The sequence below is a fragment of the Oncorhynchus kisutch genome, linkage group LG1, assembly GCF_002021735.2.
Source record: "Oncorhynchus kisutch isolate 150728-3 linkage group LG1, Okis_V2, whole genome shotgun sequence".
In the NCBI taxonomy this organism is placed as follows: domain Eukaryota; kingdom Metazoa; phylum Chordata; class Actinopteri; order Salmoniformes; family Salmonidae; genus Oncorhynchus; species Oncorhynchus kisutch.
Window position 1 is genome coordinate 34,817,416 of NC_034174.2, and position 9,766 is coordinate 34,827,181.

Genomic DNA, 9,766 nt, shown 5'->3' on the forward strand with positions numbered 1-9,766 from the left:
AGTTTCCCTTTAAAGAAGCAGATTGTCGTTGTTACTCCAAAAGTTACATTTGTTTCCATACAACTTTCTTCCTGAAGGCGTCTGCATACTAGGTAACTCGGCTAGGTGATAACTCGGCTAGGTGAAGTAAATGTCTTTGCCTCGCATGCTCCATTAAAAGACCTTCACTTGAAAAACTAGGGGGGGAAAACGGGGTTGGTCGAGCCAATGGCTAGCTGAATGTGCAAAGTTGACGAGAGGGAAGATGAATTACTTCCCGGTGTCTGTGATGCCTGCCATTTGGTGCGACGCAGACTAGGTGGAGATTGTGATGAAACAGAGAAGACACTGTCTGTCCTGCTGAGTTTTGATGCAATCTTTACCCAACAAAGTCAAGTTAGGATCTGTCAGTTATCCCGTGAGAGCTATTGTCCAGAACCCATTATGGTGTTTTAGGTGCTAAGCATATGGTCATGTTGCAGCAGTGTCTAGGAGGGCACATTCCTGTATGTGAGAAGTGTGCAGGAGGGCATGAGCAAAAATGAATGTGTAGTATCTGTGGGAAAGGTTGTGTGTGTTAACTGTTCGGGGGAACTATGGTGTTGGAGAGCAGAAGTGTCCGTTGAGAGAAAGGCAGGTCGAGGTTTCCAGGATAAGAGGTGTCTTATACTGAGGCAGTGAAGAGAGTAGGAGAGGAAGATGGGTCCAGGGCGAGGGATCTTAAGAGGTTACTTGTCAGTAGATCGAGGCCAATAGAGTGGTAGGAATAACATGTGCTTTGGTAAGGTTGGCTTCTTAGTGTTCATCTCCATGGTTATTAACTGTAACGCAGAAATGAAACATACATCTCAGAAAATAGATGTTGTGTTGGCAGCTGCAGACTAGTACTTTGGTGTACAAGCTTTTACTGCAGAGGAGTTACAAGATGTGTTGAACGATAGAGTCCCGTCCTCCCAGGCTCCCGGTCTGGTGTAAGATCAGGGCCATGTAGTGGAATACTGGTGAGGTTTTAATGGTTGTAGGGTTAGTTGGTAGGGCAATTTTTCTTCCCTTTTCCCCTCCCTTTTTTGTGTCTCAAAGTGTAATGAATTCACACTCCAGAACAGTTGGTGGAACACAGGGCTAGATAAGATTTATAGACGAATAACGAGCCTCACTTTCCAGTACAGTAGGTGGCGCTGTGTGCACTTTTCAGTTATTTGCGATCCGTCATTTAAAGAATAACAAGACCAATGGGAACAAATGAGTCATAGTGGGCAGCACCAGCAAGAAGGTGGGCAGGGCCAAGCATGAGCTAGCGAGATCCTTTTGGCGCGTTCTAGCCTCCTCTTTAAAATGCATGTGTGCAATAATTCATTTTGCCTTGACACTCCTTTTAAAACATTTGAATTTTTGCAAAGGGTAATGTTTTCAAAACTTAGTCCACTCTGTTCATAACAGATTATTATTTTGGAACAAAAAACAATTGAGAAAATGTGCAGAATGTCGGCCAAAATGCACCTTGTTCCATCTCCCACTGCAAGCCAGTGGGCTTCCTCTCTCTACCATATGTGGTATTGAGTGGAAACGCAAAGAGGATGCTTCACATTTATACATCCGGTGAAATATCTGTCTCATTGTTCTATCTATGACTAATCCATTGTTAGTTAGCTCAATGTTCTTGTTATATCTGTGACCACAAGCTAGTGAGCTCAGTGCAACAAACACTTAATCGAAGAATCCCAACTGTTGTCCAATCACCAACGAAGGGGTGTAGACTTCAGCTACCGAACTTCGGCTTGCCGCAGGAAAAAATGTGTGCGTGAACATCCAAATAAATCGTATTATTTTTAAAAATAAAATATACAGAAAAATGAGTATACATACAAGAAGTATGCAAACAGACAATGATAACATATGCTAGGGGGTACAACAAACTACAGATTATACAAAGACATTAAAAGATACACACAATTGATTGTTTTAACAGCTTTCTTTATAGAAGAATGTAGAATGGTCTTAATGTACTGTTCAAATTCCTTATAGAAAACACGGAAGTGTTCATTCATGAATTTACATTTATGAATATTACATTTTTCCATTAGCACAATTAGATTGATGAGGTAAAATTGTTTTTCTTTATCCTTATTATAGTTAAGGAAACGGAGCTGCACATTCTCCCATAAAAAACAAAAGTCATCAAGATTATTAGCAATTACAAAACTATGAATATCTTTCCGTCATTTCATTACATGTAGACAATGACAAAAATAAATGCAAAACTGTTTCTGGATGCTCAACCCAAAAAGTACAGTTAATGTTAATGTCTTTTTTGAGTTTCTTCATGTAATGATTCGCAGGGTAATACTTATGGATCATTCTGAAAGAGACCTCTTTGACCTTGTTAACGAGCAGGTATTTGTGTTGTAATAACCAGACTTTTTTCCAGCAGATATTATTGACAAATGTATTCCAGTAAGTTGTAACATAAGGAATGGACACAATATCAATTTGAAATAAAGCATGTATAGATCTGTTGTTCTGAGGGAGCACATCCAAAGAAACATTTGCCGAAGACCAAAACGAGCAACAACGTCACAAAATGTCGTCATAATACACTACAAGTCAAAAGTTTTAGAACACCTACTCATTGAAGGGGTTCTCTTTGCTTATTTGAGCTGTTTTGGGTCATTGTCCGTGTTTCTTGGCCCAAGCAATTCTCTTCTTATTGGTGTCCTTTAGTAGTGGTTTCTTTGCAGCAATTCAAGCATGAAGGCTTGATTCACACAGTCTCCTCTGAACAGTTGATGTTGAGATGTGTCTGTTACTTGAACTCTGTGAAGCATTTATCTGGGCTGCAATCTAAGGCTGGAAACTCTAATGAACTTATCCTCTGCAGCAGATGTAACTCTGGGTCTTCCATTCCAGTGGTGGTCCTCATGAGAGCCAGTTTCATCGTAGCGCTTGATGGTTTTTGCGACTGCACTTGAAGCAACTTTCAAAGTTCTTGAAATGTTCGATATTGACTGACCTTCATTACCTTAAAGTAATGATGGACTGTTGTTTCTCTTTGCTTATTTGAGCTGTTCTTGCCATAATATGGACTTGGTCTTTTGCCAAATAGGGCTTCTGACTACCTGGCATGATGACTCCTTGCTGTCCCCAGTCCACCTGGCCGTGCTGCTGCTCCAGTTTCAACTGTTCTGCCTGCGGCTATGGAATCCTGACCTGTTCACCGGACGCGCTACCTGTCCCAGACCTGCTGTTTTCAACTCTCTAGAGACAGCAGGAGTGGTAGAGATACTCTTAATGATCGGCTATGAAAAGCCAACTGACATGCTGGTGCTGACTTGCTGCATCCTCGACAACTACTGTGATTATTATTATTTGACCATGCTGGTCATTTATGAACATTTGAACATCTTGGCCATGTTCTGTTATAATCTCCACCCGCTTCCTCTCTAGGTTTCTTCCTAGGTTTTGGCCTTTTCTAGGGAGTTTTTCCTAGCCACCGTGCTTCTACACATGAATTGCTTGCTGTTTGGGGTTTTAGGCTGGGTTTCTGTACAGCACTTTGAGATATCAGCTGATGTACGAAGGGCTATATAAATAAATGTGATTTGATTTGATTTAAAAGGAATGAAATTCCACAAATTAACTTTTAAGAAGGCACACCTGTTAATTGAAATGCATTCCAGGTGACTACCTCATGAAGCTGGGTGAGAGAATGCCAAGAGTGTGCAAAGCTGTCATCAAGGCAAAGGGTGGCTACTTTAAAGAATCTCAAATATATTTGGATTTGTTTAACACTTTTTTGGTTCCATGATTCCATATGTGTAATTCCATATGTGTAATCTCATAGTTTTGATGTCTTCACTATTTTTCTGCAATGTAGAAAATAGTATATACAATAACTTTTTCAGGTGGGAAGCAAAAGGACGCCTTTATATGAATCATATCAATCAAGGACATCAGCAGTCCACATGTTTTCTGCCACCAGCAGGTGTCCCCATCACTCTACAATGCAAAGGGATTATGTTGTCAAATAGTACTAAATATATCCAGCAGGAGGCAGACTGGGTCTGTAATGTAATATTGTGGCTCAAACAGTTGCGAAATAGGAATATGTGAAATGTGGAAATGCGTATGTAGTTATGAAATGTGGAGTAGGTACAAACACCAAATGACACAAACAGTTGTGTGATGATTTCTTGGAATTACTTGTTATGTTCAAATGTGACAGGATATTTTAGTCAGAGAATGACCTATTTATTTTAACGGCTTGTAGTTTCCCAATATCAAGATGTATCTGGGTGAGTATGTAGTATTGTGCAATATATTGATATCATGCTACAGCTAATTGAACTGAACATTGTATTAACACACATATTTATTGACCATTGTATTACCATGTATATGTTGGGACATGCCTCACAAGGTAAGAAAGGGGCAACACTTTAACTTCTGCAGACATTTGAACGTAAATGCAAAAATATGCACAAAGCATTGTTTGTTCAGAGTGGTGACATAATCAGCCATGTTTGAGGATGTCGGGAGATGACGTGGAAAATGGCCACTAGGGGCAACAGAGAGAGCTGTTACATTCTAGTATGTTTTGGTTTTGCTAGGGCATTGTGGATAGAGAAGGCGGATTGGCGTAAGCACCTGCCCCTGATTCGCGGGAGCCAGACTTGTAACAGAAATTCTGGTGACCTTATTTGACCTTTTATACTGCTTTTGAGACACAGTTGGATCCCATCTTGGGGCGCTACTTGTTGAGTAATTAAAACACTAAACTATCACAATACAATAACTATTGGTCACTCTATTATGTTTCCTTGTCAGCCACCATTTCTCCTAACCATGACCTCTCCACCAACTGAGTAAGCACAACTGCATATGTCTGTTGTGGGAAATGGATAACACAATCTGTAGGCCTAAATATCTCCAAACCTAAAATAAAATGGAGCATACATATAAAATAAACAAGTAATTACAATGTGTTTACATGTGTGTGTGTCATTTCTTGTTGTTAGCCAACCATCTGTGGTTTTCTGCTTCATAAAAAGATGAGGTCTGGAACTCCCTCCAGGTCATCTCTTTTGCCATTCCTTGGCCTTGGTTGCCTGATATCTCATCCTGAATTTGACATACATTCATTATGGAGAACAAAAGTCAGTTTAGCCTGAGCGATTTGGGTGGGTAGCCAGGGAATGGCCTTGGTACATAAAAACGTATTTTGCAAAACAAACATATTTGCCTGCCACTCATAGGAACCCTATACATATGTGAGGGCTGTTGGGGCTGTGTCAGCTCCAGATGACAAAACCTGCACACACTCCTGGAGGGTTGGTTGCAGGTCTGCCAACTTCCTTTTGGTCATTTATTTATTTTAATCAGAGAAATATCCAATAAACCAAACTGTTGCTTTAACTGTGAATGTACTTTATTGCACACAATCCTCAAATAAAATAGAGCATACATAAAATAAACAATGTATTTACATTGGGTGTGTGTGAGTGAGAGAGAGAGGGAGGCATGTTTTTCAACTCAGAAAAAAAGCACACAGAATTTCCTCAAACTACAAATTAAGCAATACTCTTACAATATTATCAATCACACTTTGATTGGATAGAGTAATTATGTAGCTATTGATAATGGATATGTAGGCGTAAGATATCTCCAATCCTAAAATAAAATAATTACAATGTATTTACATTGGGGATAATGTGTGTGTAACAGAGAGAGAGAGTGTGTGTGCATTTGTGCTTTGTGATAGGCCCGGTGCATGCACTTCTGGGTGAGGCTGTCTGGGGTAGTGGTGGAGTCCATGGCAGATCTGAAAGAGAGATGCACAACGTGACAGTAAGTATACAGTTCAACAACATGTTTGTGTGCACATCTGTTGGTGAGAGTGAGCGTATGTGTATGTAATATCATTCTAAATTACCTGTATCCATCTGGGAATCCTCAAAAGATTCTCCCTTCACGGCCAGTGTAGTAGGAACCGGTGTAGCCAGTAAATTAAATACCACAGCAGAGGACTGCTGGACTGCTGGGGGTGGCAGATCTAAAAGAGAGGCATCATTTTCTTAACTGACAATAATCATACAACTAAAGAGACTGAATGAGTGTAAGGCCTAGATTCAATCAGATTAATCGTTAACCGGCGATAGCCGACACACGCATAGCTGATGTTTTGGCGGTGTAACTGAGTAGGATCTGTCAAATCAGGAAGAAGCTGCTGTTGATCACTGGCACGAAACTACACCCGTCCTACTCGCGTTACAAGTTCAGAATGAGAAAGTGCAGGTTATAGAGAAATAATGATGCTCAAATTCTAAATCATTCAACTAAATAATGAGGATTTCTATCAGCCTAAATGAGGTGGAGATTACATCTCAAATTCCAGTGTTCTAACTGGTAAACAGGGCTGCATGAGATTTCTGTTAATACGACTGTGCAGCCAACGGCAATGTCCGCTTTAGGTATAATGCCAGGAGCCGCTGGTGAATTTGACAGCTCTAACACAGTTTCATCTCAGACACCGCCAAAACAACTGCTATGCGGATGTCGGCTAAAGTCGATGTGATTGAATAGAGCCCAAAGTGAGGAAGAGTATGCGTGTGTGTATACAAGCATGTGATAATTACCTGAATCACCTGTCGTGGCCGGTGTAGCAGGTGCAGGAGCAGACGACTGCAGCTGTGAGAACTGTGGTTGAGCTAGTAGGGGTGTCAGATCTAAAAGAGAGGAACAATTTTCATAAGCTGGGTGAAGAAGTATGCAACTCTTTCTGTTTACAGTGTTCCCTATTGGAAATCAGACTAGCGTCACAAAGCCAACCAGTGGCAAGAAATATATTACATCCGGTTTGGATTCTGAAGTGAGACTGATGCCTGAAGGAATGATTTAATAGATCAATAAATCATCTGTTATCTGAACAAATGGCATTGTTCTCCCGAGTGGCGAAGCGGTCTAAAGCACTCCATCTCAGTGTTAGAGGCGTCACTACAGACACGCTGGTTTGAATCCAGGCTGTATCACAACCGACCGTGATTGGGAGTCCCATTGGGTGTCGCACAATTGGCCCAGCATCGTCCGGGTTTGGCGGATGTAGACTGTCATTGTAAATAAGAATGTGTTCTTAATAACTGACTTGCCTAGTTATATAAAGGTTCAAAAGTAATAATATCACTCTTCCTCATAGTGGTGATGAACTATTTTCAATACCACAATAAAACATTGGACTACAATAAATATATATATTTTTTACATATACATTTTATCTGTACTGATGTTGTTGTTTTCTTATCTCCCTTCATGTCTTCCTGGCAGGACTGGTTTCTTTGGCCTGTTCTTGTTTGTTGTAAGACAGCCACTGCTTAAACCAGGAAGTGAAAGTGGGAGTTAATATGAGACAGTTGTCAGAGAAACTGAGAGAGGAAGTGAAGGCAAGGCGTTGAGGGGTTGTGGTAGAGACAGGTGCAGTGAAGGTTAGATAGTGTGAGCATGGGGTACTTCATACACAGATACAAACACAGTCACGCAGACATGCTCGTATGAAAACACACATGCTATCACGTTTCAGGAGAAGTCCCAGATGCAGACTGTGTTGAAGTAACAAAAGTTTATTACTAGAACAGGGGGCAGGCAAAACGACAGGTCAAGGGCAGGTAGAGGTCAGTTATCCAGATCAGAGTCCGTAAGGTACAGAATGGCAGGCAGTCTCGGGGTCAGGGCATGCAGAGGTCAATAATCCAGGGTGGTGTGACAAGGTACAGAACGGCAGGCAGGCTCAGGGCAGGTAGAATGGTCAAAACCGGGAAAGCTAGAAAACAGGAACTAGAAAAAGACAGGAGCAAGGGGAAACCCGCTGGTAGGTTTGATAAACAAAACAAACTGGCAACAGACAAACAGAGAGCACAGGTATAAATACATTGGGGATAATGGGGGAAATGGGCAACACCTGGAGGGGGGTGGAGACAAGCACAAAGACAGTTGAAACAGACCATGGTGTGACACACGCATGCTCGCACACACGTAGGTACGCACGCAGGCAGGCAGGTACGCATGCAGGCACGCACGCGCATGCACACCACTCCATGCTGTGTCTTCACCAGAAGAAAGAATCTGTAGATACAGACAGTAACAATGTGTGTGAGTGAGAGAAAGAGAGAGAGAGAGCAAGAAAGCAATGGGAGCAGTAATCACAAGACCACCACAACCACAGGACTGAGCAGAGTGAGTCACTCCTCTCTTCTCTACTCTGCTGTCTTATCCTCTTCCTCTTGTTTCCTGTCTGTCTGCTGGCTCGCTGGAACACACCAAGAACAATCAAACAGCCCAGGACATGACTACTCAGATAACTCTCTCTTTCTTCTACCCGTCTTTCTATATTTTCCTTTTCTCTCTTTCCCTCCCCCTCTCTCTCTCTCTGATGGTGTCTCTGACTCTATTCTCCATTTTCTCTCTTTTCAAATTTTTTCTCTCTCTTTCTCTCCATGGAATGTAATATCCTCTGATGCTGGGTCAAACATATTTCTCTCATGTATTCCAATATCTGTCTACTCATATCCGATGAAATCATGGACACTCTTACTGACAGTTATGGTTGCTTTGCGTGATGTATTGTTGTCGCTACCTTCTTGCCCTTTGTGCTGTTGTCTGTGCCCAATAATGTTTGTAACATGTCTTGTGCTGCTACGATGTTCTGCTGCTGCCATGTTCTGCTGCCATACCATTCTGTGTTTTCATGTTGCAGCCATGCTATAATGTTGTCTAAGTTCTCTCTTTATGTAGTGTTGTGGTGTCTCTCTTGTCGTGATGTGTTTGTCCTATATACAGTTGAAGTCGGAAGTTTACATACACCTTAGCCAAATACATTTATACTCAGTTTTTCACAATTCCTGATATTTAATCCTAGTAAAAAGTCACTGTCTTAGGTCAGTTAGGATCACCACTTTATTTTAACAATGTGAAATGTCAGAATAATAGTAGAGAGAATGATTTATTTCAGCTTTTATTTCTTTCATCACATTCCCAGCGGGTCAGAAGTTTACATACACTTAATTCATTTTTGGTAGCATTGCCTTTAAATTGTTTAACTTGGGTCAAACATTTCAGGTAGCCTTCCACAAGCTTCCCACAATAAATTGGGTGAATTTTGGCCCATTCCTCCTGACAGAGCTGGTGTAACCTAGTAAAGTTTGTAGGCCTCCTTGCTCGCACATGCTTTTTCAGTTCTGCCCACACATTTTCTATAGGATTGGGGTCAGGGCTTTGTGATGGCGACTCCAATAACTTGACTTTGTTGTCCTTTAGCCATTTTGCCACAACTTTGGAACTTTGCTTAGGGTCATTGTCAATTTGGAAGACCCATTTGCAACCAAGCTTTAACTTCCTGAGTGATGTCTTGAGATGTTGCTTCAATATAGCCACATAATTTTCCCTCTTCATGATGCCATCTATTTTGTGAAGTGCACCAGTCCCTCCTGCAGCAAAGCACCCCACCCCTGTGCTTCACGGTTGGGATGGTGTTCTTCGGCTTGCAAGTCTCCCCTTTTTTCCTCCAAACATAATGATGGTCATTATGGCCAAACTGTTCTATTTTTGTTTCATCAGACCAGAGGACATTTCTCCAAAAAATACAATCTTGTCCCCATGTGCAGTTGCAAACCGTAGTCTGGCTTTTTTTTATGGCGGTTTTAGAGCAGTGGCCTCTTGCTTGCTGAACGGCCTTTCAGATTATGTCGATATAGGACTCGTTGTTACTGTGGATATAGATACTTTTGTACCTGTTTCCTCC

The 9,766-nt window shown here is 41.4% G+C and overlaps 1 long non-coding RNA gene across 2 annotated transcripts; it reads right to left on the reverse strand.

The window, feature by feature from the left end:
• Positions 1-5,386: 5,386 nt before the first annotated feature.
• On the reverse strand, positions 5,387-7,343 carry LOC109903942 (uncharacterized). Of its 2 annotated transcripts, XR_004211501.1 has the most exons (4): positions 7,241-7,343; positions 6,612-6,701; positions 5,909-6,028; positions 5,387-5,797 (listed from the first exon to the last, which is right to left on the reverse strand). It is a non-coding gene; the product is annotated as an uncharacterized LOC109903942 (long non-coding RNA). The 2 variants fall into 2 exon arrangements; XR_002257099.2 differs by lacking the exon at positions 7,241-7,343 and having other exon boundaries at positions 6,612-6,954.
• Positions 7,344-9,766: the final 2,423 nt, after the last annotated feature.